Source organism: Triticum aestivum, chromosome 5D (genome assembly GCF_018294505.1).
Source record: "Triticum aestivum cultivar Chinese Spring chromosome 5D, IWGSC CS RefSeq v2.1, whole genome shotgun sequence".
In the NCBI taxonomy this organism is placed as follows: Eukaryota; Viridiplantae; Streptophyta; class Magnoliopsida; order Poales; family Poaceae; genus Triticum; species Triticum aestivum.
In genome coordinates, this window is record NC_057808.1 from 163,941,250 (window position 1) to 163,959,795 (window position 18,546).

Here is an 18,546-nt window from a genome sequence, read left to right on the forward strand (position 1 = left end):
TACCACCGCGCCACCTCAGTTGCCTGCCTGCCTACATGGCGCTGCATGCATCGCTGGCCAGGGCGCGTGTCGAACTGAGGAGGAGCGGCGACGGACAGGACGGGCCATGCCCCAGTCCTCGATAAAGCTAGGGGACACCTCAGCGGCGCATTAAATGCATCTTGTCCCATAATACGAGCGATAAGCTCGCAATACTGTATGCCTTTCCACCTCCTGTATGCCACTGTGGCAGCCCCTTTCGCCTATAAAAGGAGGCCCATGGTATACTGGAGAAGGATTCGGTCTTTTGAACCGCACGCTCACCACCTCTAGTTCAAGAGCTCAAGAACTCTCAGAAATACGCCCACCAAAGCAGGACTAGGGTTTTACGCATCCTCGTAGCCCGAACCTGGGTAAACGATCCTTGTGCTGACTACTGATCCTCCTCTTCTTGCAACCCTACGCCCCGGCAACCGTAGTAGGGATTCTTGTGATCCCATAGGTGTCGTTCCACACCGACATCTTTGGCGCGCCAGGTAGGGGGCGCAATTGTGAGAATCTGGTCTAGTAGTTAGCCTAGTAGCTCTTCATCGCCATGGCTCCCAAGAAGAAGACGGCCACGGCGATCGGCTCGTTGGGAGCGGAACAGCCCGTGCCGGTGCGGGCGAGCAGTGGACCGGTCGTGGACAGGACCCGGGCCACGGTCCGGGAGCACCAGCATCGCCCTGGCAGTCAGAGCCTGGCAAGCGGCGTCGTTCGTGCGCCAGACGACCGGCCGCACGTCGCCAGATCCAAAGACGGAGCTGGGGCCCCGCAGGCGGCGTGGGGCCCTCCAGGGGTGTCGTTGTGCCACCTCCGGGCGGCGCAGCGACCTCCAAGACGCCCACACCGGCGACCACTGTGCGCTCTTCCCATGGTGTGCGCGCCGAGCAGCGTCACCATGCCGGTGACCCTGGGCACCGCCGTGGGAATAGCCCTGTGCGTCGCCCACGGGATGAAGGAGTTCAGCATGCCCGCCGAAGTGCTGGCGAAAATGGCACGCAGCCACTGGATCGTAACGGAGCTCTTCTAACATGGTTAGAAGTCGAAGCGCGCCGCGATCCACGCAGCTGTCGCGGCCGCCCATGCCAGCAGAAGCTCTGGCGCGCGCGCAGCTGCTCCTCGACTTCCCTCCTGCTGCAGAGAAGCTCGACAAGTGGAGGGCCACCATCCGGAGCCTCGTCGCCATCGCCAACAAAGACGATCCGTGGCCGGCGGGGCCCTCGGGTCAGCGCTCCACCGAGCCACCACATGCTGGCGCTGGGAGGACCGGGGGAGCTGCAGCCACGGTGCACTCTCCTCCTCCTCGCCAGCCGATGCGGGCGTCGGCCCGTCGTGACGACGCTTGTGATAACATCTCCATAGCGTCCTCCGACCCACAGACCCTCCGCGACCAGCTCCAGGTCCTTCGGGAACGAGCTCACGAAGACGCTCGGACCACCGTCGAGCGCCGGCGCGAAACGCGCCGCAAGTCGGACAAGCGGGTGGGACCCACTATGGACCACCCAGCACCGGGGGGCTCCGGCGGCCTACCTTACGAGGTGGTCTTCCCGGCCTTCACCCATGAGCTGCGGCAGTTCCAGTGGCCGTCCCACCGCACGTTCAAGCCCGACGTCGGCGAGAAGTACACGGGCAAGACCCATTCGTCCGAGTTCCTTAGCATCTACACCATCGCGATGCAGGCTGCTGGAGCCCGCGACGACAAGGTGCTTGCCAACTATTTCCCGCTAGCACTGAAGCCTAATGTTATGTCTTGGTTGATGCACTTGCCAGCGGATTCCATTTCTTCTTGGTCGGATCTGTGCCATGAGTTCGTTGGCGCTTTCACAGGAGGCCACTAAGCTCATCAACAGGCAAGTGATCTGCATATCATCCCCTAGAAGGAAGGGGAAACCCTGCGCAAGTACATCCAGAGGTTCAGCCAGCTGCAGTACAACATCCCTGACGTTCATCCCGCCGCTGTGATCAGTGCGTTCCACCAGAACGTACGCAATCGCAAGATGCGCGAAGAGCTAGCGATTAACAAGGTTAAGGATGTCGCCGAGCTCTATGTTCTAGCCGATAAATGCGCCCGGGCTGAAGAGGGAAGGAAGTACGCCGGCGAAGACACCAGTGCGGAAACCGACTCTACCGACGAAGACGCCGCCACCCCGACGAAGAAGGGCCGGCGTCGCAATAGGAAACGCAAGGGCAAGGCCGTACTTTCCATTGAAGAATCTGACGACACCGGCGCTGCCAAGAAGGTCAAGGCAGACGCCCCCAGCAAGGAGGTTGCCGGTTGCGCGGCCTGTCGGGCCTTGGCAGCTACCGATAAGCCAGGAAGCTCCGGCAAGCAATACTGCAAGATCCACCGCACCAAGGGCCACGACCTCTAGAACTGCCGACAAGTCGAGCTGCTTGCTAAGAAGCAAAGAGCTGAGTAAGAGAGGCGGGACAAGGAGAAGGACCAGGATGGTGCCGAGGGATTCGGCAAGAAGCGTGGTGGCCAAGAAGGCGTCCGCGGCAAGGACAACTAGCAAGAGAGGCCCGCCCGGGGCCGTGACAAGAAACAAGAAGACGATGGTCACGACGAGGACGACGAGTCCGGTGAGCAAGAGTTATAGAAGGCTACGGAGGCCATGTGCGTTGATGGTGGCGCCTCGCTGCACACTTCTCACCGCCAGCTCAAGCAGTGGGCGCGTGAGATTACAGCAGCGGAACCGTCGTTCGATGCTCAGAAGCCACTGAAGTGGTCCAGCACGCCCCTCATCTTTGACGCCGAGGACCACCCCGGCCGCACAACCGTGGTCGGGTGTTTGCCATTGTTGGTCTCACCAACAATACGCAACCTCAAGGTGAATAAGATGTTGGTTGACGGCGGGGCCGACCTGAACTTGATCTCGCCTGTCGTGATCACGAGACTGCAAATTCCTGATGGAGACCTCGAGGAAACGGGTACGTTTCAAGGGGTCAATCCGGGGAGGAGCCAGCCAAAGGGGAAGGTCACACTGCCCGTGACGTTTGGAGGAGAGTTGAACTACAGGACAGAGAGGATCACCTTCGACGTGGCCGAGATCCCCCTGCCCTACAACAGGATCCTCGGCCGCCCGGCACTAGGCAAGTTCATGGCGGCATCACACTATGCCTACAACATGCTAAAGATGCCCGGGCCGTTGAACATCATCTCCGTCCCCTCCGACAAGAAGGAAGCGCTGATCTGCGCCGACCAACTCTACCGGGAAGCAGTTGCAGCAGCTGCCGTCAACGCCCCTGCTCCTGCCGCTGAAGGCCCGGGAGGGAAGAAGAAGCCCGGCAAGACCTCTCGCACCCACTCCGGCAAGCGCACCACCTCAGAGTGTTGTGCTACCGTCAAGGACGTGCCAGAGAGCTCTACCGGCAAGAGCAAGAAATCCAGGGCTGAGCCGCCGCAGACCAAGAAGGTGTCCGTCAGGGAGGATGGCACGGCAGGGGCCTTCACCATAGGCTCCACCCTCGACAGCAAATAGGAAGGCGCGCTCGTCACCTTCATGCGGGCGAATGTCGACGTGTTTGTGTGGCAAGCATCTGACATCCCTGGCGTTCCCAGGGAGGTGATTGAGCACCACCTAGCTGTCTGCTCTCATGCGCGGCCCATCAAGCAGAAGGTCAGAAAGTAGGCTCTGAATAGGTAGGAGTTCATCACAGAGGAGATCAGGAAGTTGGAAGCGGCAGGTTTGGTGAGAGGAGTGCTCCACCCGACGTGGTTGGCCAATCCGGTAGTGGTGCGCAAAGCGAATGGGAAGTGGAGGCTGTGTGTTGACTACACAGATATCAATAAGGCTTGTCCTAAGGGCCCCTTCCCGTTGCCGCGCATCGACCAGATTGTCGACTCCACAGCCGGGTGTGATCTGTTGTCATTCCTCAATGCCTACTCGGGCTACCACCAAATCTTCATGACAAGAGAAGATGAAGAAAAGACAGCATTCATCACCCCATGTGGTACATATTGCTTTTTACGGATGCCTTTCGGGTTGAAGAGTGCTGGCTCGACGTTTGCAAGAACAGTCCAAATTGGTTTTGAACCTCAGCTCCATAGAAATATGGAGGCATGCATGGATGACATAGTGGTCAAACCCAAGGACGGGCCAACTCTTGTGCAAGATCTGGAAGAGACATTTGCCAACCTGCGCAAGATCAACCTCAAGCTGAACCCTGAGAAGTGCGTGTTCGGCGTTCCGTCCGGCAAGCTTCTCGGGTTCTTTGTGTCACAGCGCGGGATCGAGGCAAACCCAGACAAAATCAAGCTATTGAGCAGATTGAGGCACCCAAGCGGATCAAGGATGTGCATCGGCTCACCGGCTGCGTCGCCGCCATGAGCCGATTCATCTCCAAGTCCGCCGAGTGTGCCCGTCCTTTCTTCAAAATCTTGAAGAAGGCAGGCCCAATGGAGTGGACCCCAGAAGCCGAGGCAGCGTTGCAGGATCTGAAGAAATACATGTCCTCCACGCCAATACTGGTTGCGCCTAAACCACAAGAGCCGTTGTTGCTGTATCTGGCAGCGACGAATCAAGTGGTCAGCGTCGCACTAGTGGCACAGAGGGAGGTCAACGCGGAGGCAGTGACAGTGGCAGAACCAGCGGATGGCAAACCAAAGATTCCCCCGGCAGGGCCTGGTGCCGGCAAGGCGAGGCCCCCGGGAGAGTCTGATGCCACCAAGGCAGTGCCCGCGCAGTCGAGTGAGGTGGTGTAGAAGAAGAAGATGATGCAGCACCCGGTTTACTTTGTCAGCTCCCTCTTGCAGGGAGCTAGATCGAGGTACTCCGGTGTGCAGAAATTGCTCTTCGGCCTCCTTATGGCCTCGAGGAAACTGCATCATTACTTCCAAGCCCACGAGATCACTGTCGTCACCCGCCTCCTATTGCAACGGATACTGCATAACCCAGATGCAACCGGAAGGATTGTGGAATGGGCCTTGGAGTTATCAAGTTTCGGTTTGAAGTTTGAAAGTACCTCGACAATCCAGAGCAGAGTCATGGCGGAGTGCATTGCAGAATGGACCTCAACGCCTGACGAAGAAATCCAAGAGACCACTCTCCCCGGCAAGGAAGCAGACCGCGACTGGATCATGTACTTTGATGGGGCTTTCTCGCTGCAAGGCGCCGGTGCCGGTGTGCTGCTCATCGCGCCCACCGGAGAGCACCTCAAGTACGTGATCCAGATGCACTTCCCCAGGGAGATCTCTACCAACAACACTGCTGAGTATGAGGGATTGCTCGCCCGTCTCAGGATCGCGGCAGACCTCGGAGTTAAGAAGCTCATCGTCAGGGGTGACTCGCAGCTTGTTGTTAGGCTGGTCAACAAGGATTACCAGAGCCCATTGATGGAGGCCTGCGTAGATGAGGTGAGGAAGCTGGAGGAATGCTTTGACGGTATCAAAGCGGAGCACGTCCCCCGAATGGAGAACGACATCGCCGATTACCTGTCAAAGCGTGCTGCATTCAAGTTACCTAACCAGGTACCTTTTTGCTCCGTTTAACTCAACCATCCGTCGAGCCATCAACGGGGCAGAACAAGCGGAGGAAGTTAGGTCCCGGCAAGTACTTTCCTACCGAGCCCCCTGGGGCTACCGGCAAGGGTGCTGCCGCGGACGCTGGGCCTGCCCAAGAGTAACTGGCTCCGGCAGGGCGTCAAGCACTGGCCGTAGAGACAGCCGCTCCCATGGCGGAAGAGATGCCTTTGGTCCTTGTCGTCGAGCCCCAGGCTCCGGCATGGGCGTAGCATACCATCCAATTCCTCCAAACTGGGGAGCTTCCTGAGGAGCAGGAAGAAGCAGAGAAAGTAGCCCGTCGGTCCGCCCTGTACCAGTTCGTCGATGACGTCATGTACAGGAGAAGGCCGAACGGTGTGAAACTGAAGTGCATCCCCCGGGACGAAGGATTCGAGCTGTTGGCAGAGATACATGGAGGCATATGTGGCTCCCACATAGGGTCGAGGGCCCTTGCCGGAAAGGCGTTCCGGCAAGGTTTCTTCTAGCCGACCGCCCTCCATTATGCGAGGGCACTAGTAACCAAGTGTGAAGCGTGTCAGTTCCATTCAAAGAAGCTTCATCAACCAGCTCAAGCCCTTCAAACAATCCCTCTCTCCTTGCCATTCTCGGTCTAGGGGCTCGATATACTGGGCCCTTTCCCCCGCGTTGTCGGGGGCTTTGAGTACTTGTACGTTGCAATCGACAAGTTCACAAAGTGGCCGGAAGTGGAAGCAGTGAGAAAGGTGACTGCTCAGTCAGCCGTCAAGTTCTTCAAGGGACTGGTCTGCCGTTTTGCTGTGCCAAACAAAGTCATCACCGACAACGGCACGCAGTTCACAAGCCACACCTTCATGCAATACATTCAAGACCTCGGTAGCAAGGTCTGTTTTGCTTCTGTGGCACACCGACGGAGCAATGGCCAAGCGGAGAGGGCAAATGCTGAAGTGTTGCGAGGCCTGAGAACGAAGACCTTCGACAAGCTGCGCAAGAGTGGAAGGCGCTGGATTGATGAGTTGCCGGTGGTTCTTTGGTCGATCAGGACGACGCCAAATCGAGCCACCAGCCAGACACCTTTTTCCCTAGTATACGGGGCAGAAGCAGTTTTCCCCACGGAACTCATATACGGGTCGCCTCGAGTGCTCGCTTATGATGAGCTTGAGCAAGAGCAGTTGCGCCAAGATGACGCGACGCTCCTTGAGGAAGATCGTCTTTGGGCGGCTGTGAGAGCAGCACGCTACCAGCAAGCCTTGTGCCGCTACCATAGCCGCAAGGTTCATGCCCGAAGCTTTGAGGAAGGCGACCTTGTTCTTCGGCGCGTTCAGTCAGCCAAGAATTCCAACAAGTTGTCGCCAAAGTGGGAAGGCCCTTATCAGGTAATGCGAGTCACCAGGCCCGGCGCAGTCCGCGTGGAGACCGAAGATGCTGTCCCAGTGAGCAATTCCTAGAACATCGAGCATCTTCGCAAGTTTTACCCGTAAGGCGCAGCTTGCCGGGCCTCCCGGCAAGCCACCTTTTGTACAAGCTTTGCCGGCAAGGCATGTAACCCTTTGTACAAAGCCAGTCGCAGACCGTGAGCATAAATAAATGAAGCGCTGGCGCCCTAAGTTATAGCATGCATGCTAGGTCGAGTCTCTTCCTTGGTTAGGGTTGAAGTGCTTAGCGGCGACTAACCCCTAGCCTAGAGGTCAAGTGCGCGTCTATCTGTGTCTTTCCTGTCCTCCTTTGGTTCGCAGGGCATATGAGCACTTCTACTGAGCTACTTGGAAGAAAGGAAACGGACCGGCGTCCCAACCCCGGCAAACCAGAGTTGCCGGGGGCTGCAAGCACAAGGATCCAACCACGACAAGACAAGGTTGCCGGGGGCTGCAAATCCAGATAAGTCTTTCATCCTCTATCATGCATTTCGGAACGGAACTGGGATATGTGAAACCTCGTTTTATTTCTAGGCCACCGTGCTCCCCTTTTCTATACCCAAGGATTATCTCCTGGGCCCGGATTTGGTTGTAGTTGCGGTGGCGAGGGAGTAGAACGAGGAGCCTAAGCCCGCTTCATCCCTGCCTCCGCCAAGGGCGCGAGAATGGTCGAGCGAAGTGGGGAGACGGCAAGGCCTGTTGCCGGGTGAAAACGTTTATCTTCAATTGTAACAAGGATTCGCTCCTTGTCGCGGGGTCTACCCACGAACGAAAAACCCGGCAAACATCCCTTTTTCATTAAAAGCATCCCACACAGGTACAGTCCGTACGGAATGAAAAACATGAACAAGGGGGATTACAAGCTTTAAATTTAACAAGGCCCGAAGGCTTATAGATTATAAAAAGAGATAAGATGCCCGTGATCCCTTTCTTGTCCCTCTCCTCAAGAGGCATGTCAAGGAGGCGAAAGGGCAAAAGGGGCGCATAGGCGAGCTACGAGCAGCAGAAAGCACAAAGAGAAGACCTCGGTGGCCGCCCACGGGTGGGCCGGTGATGACGGTGCCGAGAAAGGAGCTGGAAGATGAGGCGGCAGGACCGTCAATACGCGATGAAGGCGTCAGTGCCCGCGTACTTTGAGTTGACGGCCTTGCCACCCGCCCTCTTCCTCTTCCGCAGCCTCGCAACGCCAGCCGCCCAAGGAGACGGCCCCGAGAAGTTCAAGGAGCTGGCCCCACCCCCGGCGAAACTCTGCTGGAGGAGCGACCAGGTGTAGATGCTGCTGCTGCCACACCCGCCTAGGCGCGGGGCGTCCGACGCCTAGTCGGACTCGTCCCTGTCATCTTCCCCGCTGTCCTCCTCGTCACTTTCGCTCGAGGAAGATCTTCCATCGTCGGAATCTCCGTCAGAGGAGCTCTCCATGCAGCACTTCAGGCGAGTCCCAAAGTCACTGAAGACCTTGACGGAGAGCAGGCCGTCCTCCATTAATTCGAAGTAGAGGACGAGCCCCGCTGTCAGGCTGTGGATGCGAGTGAACGTCTTCCATCCGCGATGGAGGTACATGACCCGAGGAGCCGGGAAGTCGACGTCGACCCGCGTGCCCCCATTCCCACAACCCCTCATGTGCAATCTGAGGGATTGGGGTGGATCACGCTCCATCTCCCGAGCAAACGGGGCGGGAAAACGAAGACGACGACGCGGAGGCCGGCGCAGCCTGATGAAGAACTCGCGGGGCTGTTCTCCGACATGGCCTTCCATTGGAAAAGGCATCATCGGCGGGGGCGACGCCGGCGCGCCACCTCCTCCTCCTCTTCCCTGAGCACTACGACCTCTCTCGCCCACAGCCTCGCCCCCTCCCCCTTCCCCTCGCGGCCAGCTCCACCACCGCGGGCTCAGGAGGAGGAGGGACGCGCTGTCGAGCGGCGACCCTCGCCGCCACCGTCGAAGGACCAGGATTCCCTTTCTCCATGGCGAGTGAAAGGAAGAAGCAGAAGCGAGAGGAGATAGGTGACAAAAGAGTGCGGGACGCCATCTCCCCTTCCCCCTCCTTATAAAGGGGCGGGGTCGGGGCTCGGCCGCCCCGCTCGGCCAATCCAGCCACCAGAGGTGCAGGGAATCGGGACCGACCCGCTGCCCCAACCAGCGACGGCCCGATTTCCCACCTCCACCACTTGCCACCCCAAGCGCATGGAGGACACGTGGCGAAACATGCAAAATCAAGGGGACGGGTGAGGCGACCTCTCCCCACCCCGTGATCATGGGGTGTGGACGCCTTGAAGACCGCGACCCGGCCCCGCGCGGTAAATGAGTCACGCCTCCACGCCTCCCTCTTTTTATGGGGAAGGAGCGAGCCGCCTCTTTACCACGATGTGACGCATGCATGCGGGAAGCGCCCCATGCATTCCGCCCATGTCACGCACCCCTCCATGCCACGCTGCGCGCGGGTCGTGGGAAGCGCAACGCGCGAAAAGTTTCACCGCGGTAAAAACCGCCCCGCCTGCCCGCGCACCGTTTTGGGCCTGGCCCAACAACATGTCACGCTTATGTGTGGCCCCGACCCGGGGGTTCCTGTTGGTGTACAAAAGAAGGGGCGCACCTTTGTACCCCTTTACCTGTGCACGAGCAGTCGGAGCCGCGCCCACGGTCACACCAAGCAGAACAGGGGAGGTGAACCAAGGTAAAACTGAAGCCCAAGACAACCAGAGCAACGCCAAGACCAAGGACGCAAAGAAGCAGATGGGCGGAGCAGTTTCCTACGGCAAGACCCTTGCCGGGGGCAGCCTCAGCGGCCCCGGCAAGACCCTTGCCGGGGCAGCTCGCCCCACACCAACAGAGCGAGCCACCCTTGAGCCCACGGTCCCCAACTCCATCATCCACGTGGGGCCATGGCTTGGGAGGCACCTCTATGGTGGCATGTAGATCTTTATAAAGACAAGGAATATTCAAGATCAGATGAGGATTAGAAGACAGCAATCCTCGGCAAGATCCTTGCCGGGGGGAACCACAAGACCCCCGGCAAGATCCTTGCCGGGGACGACAGCGCACCACGGCAAGACCCTTGCCGGGCCCCCCAGCAAGGCTCTCGCCGAAGACGCCAACAGGGCCACTGCCAGGCCTGCGTGGCAACATGCAGCTTCCAGGCCAACTCAGCAGGCGCCTGCGTGGCGGCAGGCAGATCTTCGTGAAGACCCTACCATCGCGCCACCTCAGCTGCCTGCCTGCCTACATGGCACCGCACGCATCACTGGCCAGGGCGCGTGCCGAAGCGAGGAGGAGCGGCGACGGACGGGACGGGCCTCGCCCCCGTCCCCGATAAAGCTAGGGGACACCTCAGCGGTGCATTAAATGCGTCTTGTCCTATAATACGAGCGATAAGCTCGCAATACTATACGACTTTCCACCTCCTGTATGCCACTGTGGCAGCCCCTTTCGCCTATAAAAGGAGGCCCATGGCATACTAGAGAAGGATTCAGCTCTTTCGAACCGCACGCTCACCACAGCTTGTTCGAGAGCTCAAGAACTCTCAGAAATACACCCACCAAAGTAGGACTAGGGTTTTACGCATCCTCGCGGCCCGAACCTGGGTAAACAATCCTTGTGCTGACTACTGATCCTGCTCTTCTTGCAACCCTGCGCCCCGGCAACCGTAGTAGGGATTCTTGTGATCCCATAGGTGTCGTTCCACACCGACAAGGTATATCATCGTTCCTGCCATTGCATTGATAACCCCATCGCCCATTTTTGCGTACCTTGCCTATCGAGACTAGCCTATGAGTATTGCTGGCAAAGTTACTTGTGCACATTAGTGATCATAGCTTCCCATAGCATACATACGATATCATCTTGGTACATATCTTGGTATCATATCTTATGTCACAAGGTTGTCATCGCATACACAATTGCTATCTTGGTTCGTGATGTTTTGCTTGAGACAGAGCTCAAAAGAGAAAGGGCCAAACAAGCTTTTAAGCAAAAAGGAAAGATAAGCAAAGAGATTTTAAGCAAGAACCATAGCATCATACAATATTAAGACTGTCATACTACTGTTTGGTTCACAAGAATTGGAAGATCACATGATGCAAAGAAGCATGGTGAGATTAAGTCAAACCACACGAAAATGTACGGTTATAATGCTGTTATGCTACTGAGGGAGTCCTGGACTAAGGGGTCCTCGGGCGTCCGGCCTGTTAGCCATGGGCCGGACTGATGGGTTGTGAAGACACGAAGACCAAAGACTGCACCCGTGTCCGGATGGGACACTCCTTGGCGTGGAAGGGAAGCTTGGCGATCGAATATGTAGATTCCTTTCTTTGTAACCGACCTTGTGTAACCCTAGATCCTCCCGGTGTGTATATAAACCAGAGGACTTAGTCCGGAGGGAGAGATTTGTGACCATAGTCATACAGGCTAGACTTCTAGGGTTTAGCCATCACGATCTCGTGGTAGATCAACGCTTGTAATACTCATATTCATCAAGATCAATCAAGCAGGAAGTAGGGTATTACCTCCATAGAGAGGGCCCGAACATGGGTAAACATTGTGTTCCCTGTCCCCTGTTACCATCGACCTTTGACGAATAGTTCGGGACCCCCTACCCGAGATCCGCCGGTTTTGACACCGACATTGGTGCTTTCATTGAGAGTTCCACTGTGCCGTTCCAAAAAGGTTTTGATGGCCCCTTCAATAGTCAACAATGACGCTGTCCAAGGAGAAACTTTCCTCCCCGGACAGATCTTCGTGTTTGGCGGCTTCGCACTGCGGGCCAACTTGTTTGGCCATCTGGAGCAGATTGATAGCTACGCCCCTGGCCGTCAGGTCAAATTTGGGAGCTTGAACTACGTCGCGGACATCCGTGGAGACTTGATCTTCGCCGGATTCGAGACCGTGGCGACCGCTCCTGGTCACCTCGATGAACATGACCTAAATCTGTCATCAGACCGCATCCAGGAAATAGCTCATGTGACTGCTCTGGCTTTAGATCCGGAGCATACTGGGCCATCCAAGGATGGGAGGCTCAACCCCACCATGGAGGCCGCAGAGTCCCCGGCTATCGAGCCGCACGTAGACTTAACCTCACACGGTATCTGTGTCACCGGAACTCCGAACTCGTCTTCGGTTACAAGTTCCGAACCACGTGAGTCTGCGGAAGCCGAACCCAATCGCTTATCGATCTTCGAATTCAGCACCGCAGACATCTTCCAGCACTCGCCCTTGGGCGATGTGCTAAACTCATTAAAGAACCTGTCCTTGGCGGGGGACTCACAGCCGAACTATGTTCAGTTCAAACTAGGGGCGGACGGTGGAGAATTTCGCTCCCCAACCGCCACCCACTTCATAGCCACGATCGAGGATTTAACCGACGTGCTTGATTACAGCTTCGAAGACATCGACGGTATGGACAACGATGCCGATGAAGAGCAGGGCCAAAACCCGCCATTTACTGAATGACGGACGGCCACTTCTTCGTACAACGTGTACATGGTGGATACACCTAAAGAAACAGACGACGATGACAAAGATCTAGTTGAGAAACGTGCACAAACGTGGACGCACACATGGTGGATACAACTAGATCTTCGTACAACGTGCACAAACGCCGGCGCCCTCGGCGCCGCTCTAAGTCACGCCGCTCAAAGGATAACAATGCTGGCACCGGAGGAGATAATACTCCGGAAAAGGCCAAAAACGATCAAGACCCTGTCGAGACAACTTCCGAACTGGGGGAACCAGGAAACGGGCAAGTTAGCCCTGATGAACAGGCCACACATGACAACTCGGAGGATGACAATTATCTTCCACTCTCCTACGATGAGGCAAGCCTCGGCGACGATGAATTCGTCGTGCCAGAGGAACCTTCCGAGCAGGAGCACTTCAAGCGCCAGCTCATAGCCATAGCAAGAAGCCTGGAAAAGAAACGGCAGCAGCTTCAAGCTGACCAAGATCTACTCAACGACAGATGGACTGATGTCCTAGCAGCCGAAGAATACGGCCTCAAACACCTAGTCAGGAGTTACCCGAAGCGCAAACTGCTACCTCAGTTCGATGAGGATGCACCAAAGTCCGTTCCTCCCTCGCGCGATACGGCTAACAGACCACAATGTGGTCAGGAGGAAGCAGCAATTCAAGCCGAACAGCAACCTATACCATCGGAACATGAAAAAAAATATAAAACAACTCGGGATTATAAACACGGCCTTCGGCAGGACCTGCACAGTAAAGCGGGTCATATGAGATCGAGCTACAGATCGCGCGGACGCACCTCAATACGAGATGACGGCTATCTATCCAGACGTGCAGAACCTAGTCACGCCCGGGCCGAAAATCGCAGACGAACCCCATCAGAGACACGTCGTGTCGTGGCCCGATATAGAGGTGCCGCACACCCCCTTTGCTTCACTAAAGAAGTAATGGATCACGAATTCCCAGAAGGGTTTAAACCCGTAAACATTGAATCATACGATGGAACAACAGATCCCACGGTGTGGATCGAAGATTTCCTTCTCCACATCCATATGGCTCGCGGAGACGATCTTCACGCCGTCAAATACCTCCTGTTAAAACTCAAAGGACCATCTTGGCACTGGTTAAATAGCCTACCTGAAAATTCGATTGGCAGCTGGGAAGATCTGGAGGACGCCTTCTGCGACAACTTCCAAGGTACACATGTCCGGCCACCGGATGCCGATGATTTAAGTCACATTGTCCAGCAACCCGGGGAGTGTGCCAGGAAGCTATGGACTAGGTTCTTACTTAAAAAGAACCAAATTGTAGACTGTCCGGACGCAGAAGCCCTAGTGGCCTTCAAGCACAGCGTCCGGGAAGAGTGGCTTGCCCGCCACCTCGGTCAGGAAAAACCAAAATCAATGCTAGCCCTCACGGCTCTGATGACCCGCTTTTGTGTGGGAGAAGACAGCTGGCTCGCTTGTAGAAGCAATAGCGCCAGTGACCCGGGCACTTCCGCAGTCCGAGACGGCAACGAGAAGCCACGACACAATAAAAGCAAGCACCTCAATAGCAATGAGGGAGAAAACGATACAGTGGTCAACGCTGGATTCAGCGGCCCCAGACCCGACCAACGAAAAAAGCCATTCACGGCAAAAAGGGACGGACCATCCAATTTAGACAAAATATTGGACAGGCCCTGTCAGATTCATGGCCACCCCAATAAACCAGCTAATCACACCAATAGAAGCTGTTGGGTTTTCAAACAGGCCGGCAAGATGAATGTCGGACACAAGGAGAAGGAGCCGCCCAGCAATAGCGACGGCGAACAAACTCACCAACAGAACACCGGGGGATAGAAGCAGTTTCCTCCCGAAGTAAAAACAGTAAGCATGGTATATGTCACATATATCCCTAGAGGTGAATGCATGGAAATCTCCCCCCATACAGAAGATCATACTATGGATACCTCAGCCCAACTACAAAGCGGCCTCATCTCACCGCATACCTCATCGGCCAAGGCGACGTCGGTCTCCGTTCAACGCGACTGGTCAATGTCCATACTGGACTAGCAATTCGGCTTCCGCCGCTCGCCTACTATGCCTACGAAGTTGGTTCCACGCATACATAATTATGCACTTAAAATACCCTGGGCATCGGCGGAAGCACAATAAGGATAGGCCTACAAGCACTCCCATAAACTCTCTTGTTTTCCTAACTATCCTTCCCCTTCTTTTTTTACTATCCTCTCTACAGATGGCTCAAAGGCTGGTCACCCACTGGCTCTATCAGAGTTCAGATTCATATACTCATCCAATAAGACATCTCCGTCAAGAAATACCCTAACCGAGGACAGGCAACGCAGACGTGCGACAGGAGGTCCAAAATAATTTTTTGTAGACCGTACTCAGTATTTCGAGCCTGTAAAGTACCTTTATCCTCAGCCTTCCACCCTTGGCATGTAAAATAGCCAGGGTACAGATTTGTTATTTATATAAACGATTGGCACATCACTCAGATCCCGGTAAAAATAATCCACTCTTTTCTAAAGAACCGAGTTTTTTGCCCCTACGGTTGTTTCAAATATACACCTCAGCATAACTTGCCAGGGGCTTGGTATGGGAATAAACGAGTTGCCGACAAGTCCGAACAACTCTATAGCGTACTTCGGCGTCACGAGTTTGGCCTTATATGCATCAGCTCCGAATCATGTCTTGGGTCAATAGTTGGGTTGCCCGGCTCCTGTGCTTGCTACCTTCAATTCCGCTATATCGTCTAAGGTAGTAAAGGGAGAACTACTATGATTGTGCTTCCGGTTAACCTGGTTAAGAACCTCAGTATAGAAAGCCGAAAACAAACTGTCATGATGCGGCGAGAGCTAGTCAACCACTCGATGACTTATTGGAATCTTTCGCGGTTCCTTCCGTGTCACACGAAGGACCTCGTCCAGGTAAAATATGTAAACGCATCATACGAGAATAAGCTGCATACATACAAGGGGCTATATCGTAGACCCACCATAAAACTCCTATGGCTAAGTGAAAGTGTTAACGCCCTATAGTCCGGTTGGCTGGTTCGCCGCATTGACACCACCTTCATGGACCAAGACGTTGGGTCAAGAGTGATCAGATGCTTTTCCGAACACCCCCGTATTTCCTACGAGGGGGCTGAAGCCGACGACTGGAAAACTTTCTGATCATATACAAACGGGCGCACAGGAGGAACAAAAGCCTTTAGGAAAAACTAAAATATAGACTGATTATCAAAATTGTCTTTTACAATTCATACAGAGTTCACTCGAATATTATGCCTTTTGAGCATTGACCCTCTATCAAGCGAGCAGCCTCTAAGACGTCCTCAAAATAATGCTCCGGTGTGTGATGGTCCTTGCCGTTGGGTTGACTCTTCGCCACAACATCGATAGCCTTCATCTTCCCCCAATATGTCTTGACACGGGCAAAGGCCATCCGTGCACCCTCAATGCACGCCGACCGCTTAGTAGCATCGATACGTGGCGCCGCATCAACAAGCCGCTGCACCAAGCCAAAGTAGCTATTCGGAATAGGCTTAGTCGGCCACAGCCGGACTATGATGTTCTTCATGGCAGCGACGGATATCCTATGAAGCTCGGCCCATTGGGACATCTATCATTCAGCAATAGAGGGCGCTTTGATGCGCCAAATTGTGACCAGAAAAGCTTCTCCGTTGCATACCCCTCTCGCGCTTCGTAAAACCGCGTAGCATCGGAAGAACTCTTCGGCAAGTCTAAAAACTCGTCTGGAGAACTCCACACTTGGTTAAGCTGAGCATAGTTTGGATCGCCGAACTTAGTCTGTAGTAAAAAGGGCTTACCGGCCGCAATCTCCCCGGCTTGCCGAATCTCCTCCGGGCTGCTCTAGATTCGGACCACGCTTCTCACGCCTCTCACAAGGCCTTGTCAAGTTCAGCCGTTTTTGCTTCATTCTCCTTCTCAAGGAATTCACAGCGGCTAGTAGAATTTTTTAGTTCGAGCGCCATCCTGGATATTTTCTCCTCATCTTGGTGCCGAGCAATTTGTTCGGCCTATAACTCAGCCGATGCCTTTTCGGGAGACGCATTACTAAACCGGGCATGCTCCTTGTCCCGGGCAAGCTCCGCCTGAAGAATCTCAATGGCGGCGGCACCATCTGCAGCCATGCATATCCCAGTATGCAACTTTCAGCGTCACGCTTATATTACAAACACGTATGTGTAAGGACTGCTCCGAATACATACCTTGCGACTCGTCAAGACGCATATTGATTAACGCAATGTCATCCACTGCCACATCAAGCTTCCGCTGCAGCTCGACAATATCCATAGTCCGGGTAGTCGTCAGGGGATAAACAGCCTGTGTTCCAATTAACCAGATTAGTCCTTGGGCGTTTCTTCTTGATCCTTCGTTCGCCTCCCATGGGAAGCCAACCCGAGTCTCAGGGGCTATTATCTATACACAGGTGCATTCTTGCAAATAAAATATAGTTGAAAATATTACATCACAAACCTCGAAGCCTCTTAGCAGGCTCATGAAGGCTTCATTCAATCCGCTCTTCGCGGACAGAATCTTCTCAACCACCGTACCCATCAAGGTACGCTGTTCCTCTGAGACAGATGCTTTTCACAGCATATCCCTCAACATATCCGGTGCCGCCGGGTCTCCGGAAGTCGCTGTAGGAGCACGACCATCCTTTGAAGGAACCTGTTCACCCGTCTCTAGAATCATCGTTGGCTGAAAACCGGATAGTCAGGGCCTTAATTGTTGGCCCCCGAATCCCGGACGATCGGAGGTTCACCTTCGGGTACTGCCTCCTTCATCCCCCGCGCTGCTTGTTGATCAAGAAAAACCCTCCGAGATGACACTTCAGAGTCGTCCGCCTTATTGGGAGAGGAGGTCTGGGGAGGCATCTCGCTTTCCATCATCTCTGGGAGAAGATCTCCCGAAGAAGAGGATTTCCCAAGAAAACTCTGCGCCGAACTGTAAAGATACACATGTACATTACAAGTCTCTTTGGTAACAGGAAAGGAAAGGGATGTGATCAAAGCATCCCGGATTCACTTACGATTTGATCGAAGGCTTGTCCTCACGACGGAGCTGTTCAACGGCGTCGCCTTCCAATCCCGAGCCACCCGACGGTGGCATCTTGCCCCTCTTGGGAGACCGCCCCTCCCAACCTTCGGAGGCGGCCCTTTTCTTCCTGAATGGAGAAGGGATGCTTGCTTCTCCTTTGCCTTTGTCTTTGGGCGAAGAAATGTCGATTTCTCCGTACTCGGTATCTAATTTACCTCTGGAACGAAGGTCATCCCGGGTCTTCCCACTCTCCACCTTGCCCTCCTCCACCGGCGCCTGGTACGGTGCCGGTGCCAGCATCCTTGTTAACACGGGGTCCACTGAGTCTTCGGGAAGAGGGGCCGGACACATAATCTGTTCTGCTTTCTTTATCCAGCCCTGGAAAAAGATGGTTTGCTTAGTGTCTTACCACATGATACCTGATTAAGAGGTGTTCGGCGGACGAGTACTTACCGTGGTATCCGGATGGTTACAGTCAAGGCCGGTGTCTTCGGTAGTATCTGGCCACTGTTTTCGTTTCCCGAAAAATAATTTCCACATCCCTTTGTGCGTAGTGCCAAAGAAGTGTTGAAGTGTCCGCGGCCCTTCGGGATTAAACTCCCACATGCAGAGAGGCCACCTTTGGCGCGCCAAGGTCCAACGAACCAGCATTACTTGAATAACGTTGATAAGATCAATGTCCCTCTCGAGGAGGCTCCGGATGCGGCTCTGCAGTGTCTGTACCTCATCGATTGACCCCCAGTCCAATCCCTTATTGATCCATGATGCGAGCTGAATCGGAGGGCTGGATCAAAATGCAGGCGCAGCCGCCCACTTGGAGCCGTGGGGCTCGATGATATAGAAAAACATGTACCTCATGAGGACATTGATATGCAACCCGATCTCACCTACAGAGAAAGACCAGTAAAGATTTTAGAAGAGTCTGAACGGAGGACCCGTCAGAAAACGACAAAGTTTTTCAGGGTTCAGTGGAGCAACCACACTGAGGATGAAGCTACATGGGAAAGGGAGGATTTCCTTCGAGCAGAGTATCCATATCTATTTGAGGATCGGCAGAAATCTCGAGGACGAGATTTTTCCTAAGGGGGTAGGTGTTGTGACACCCA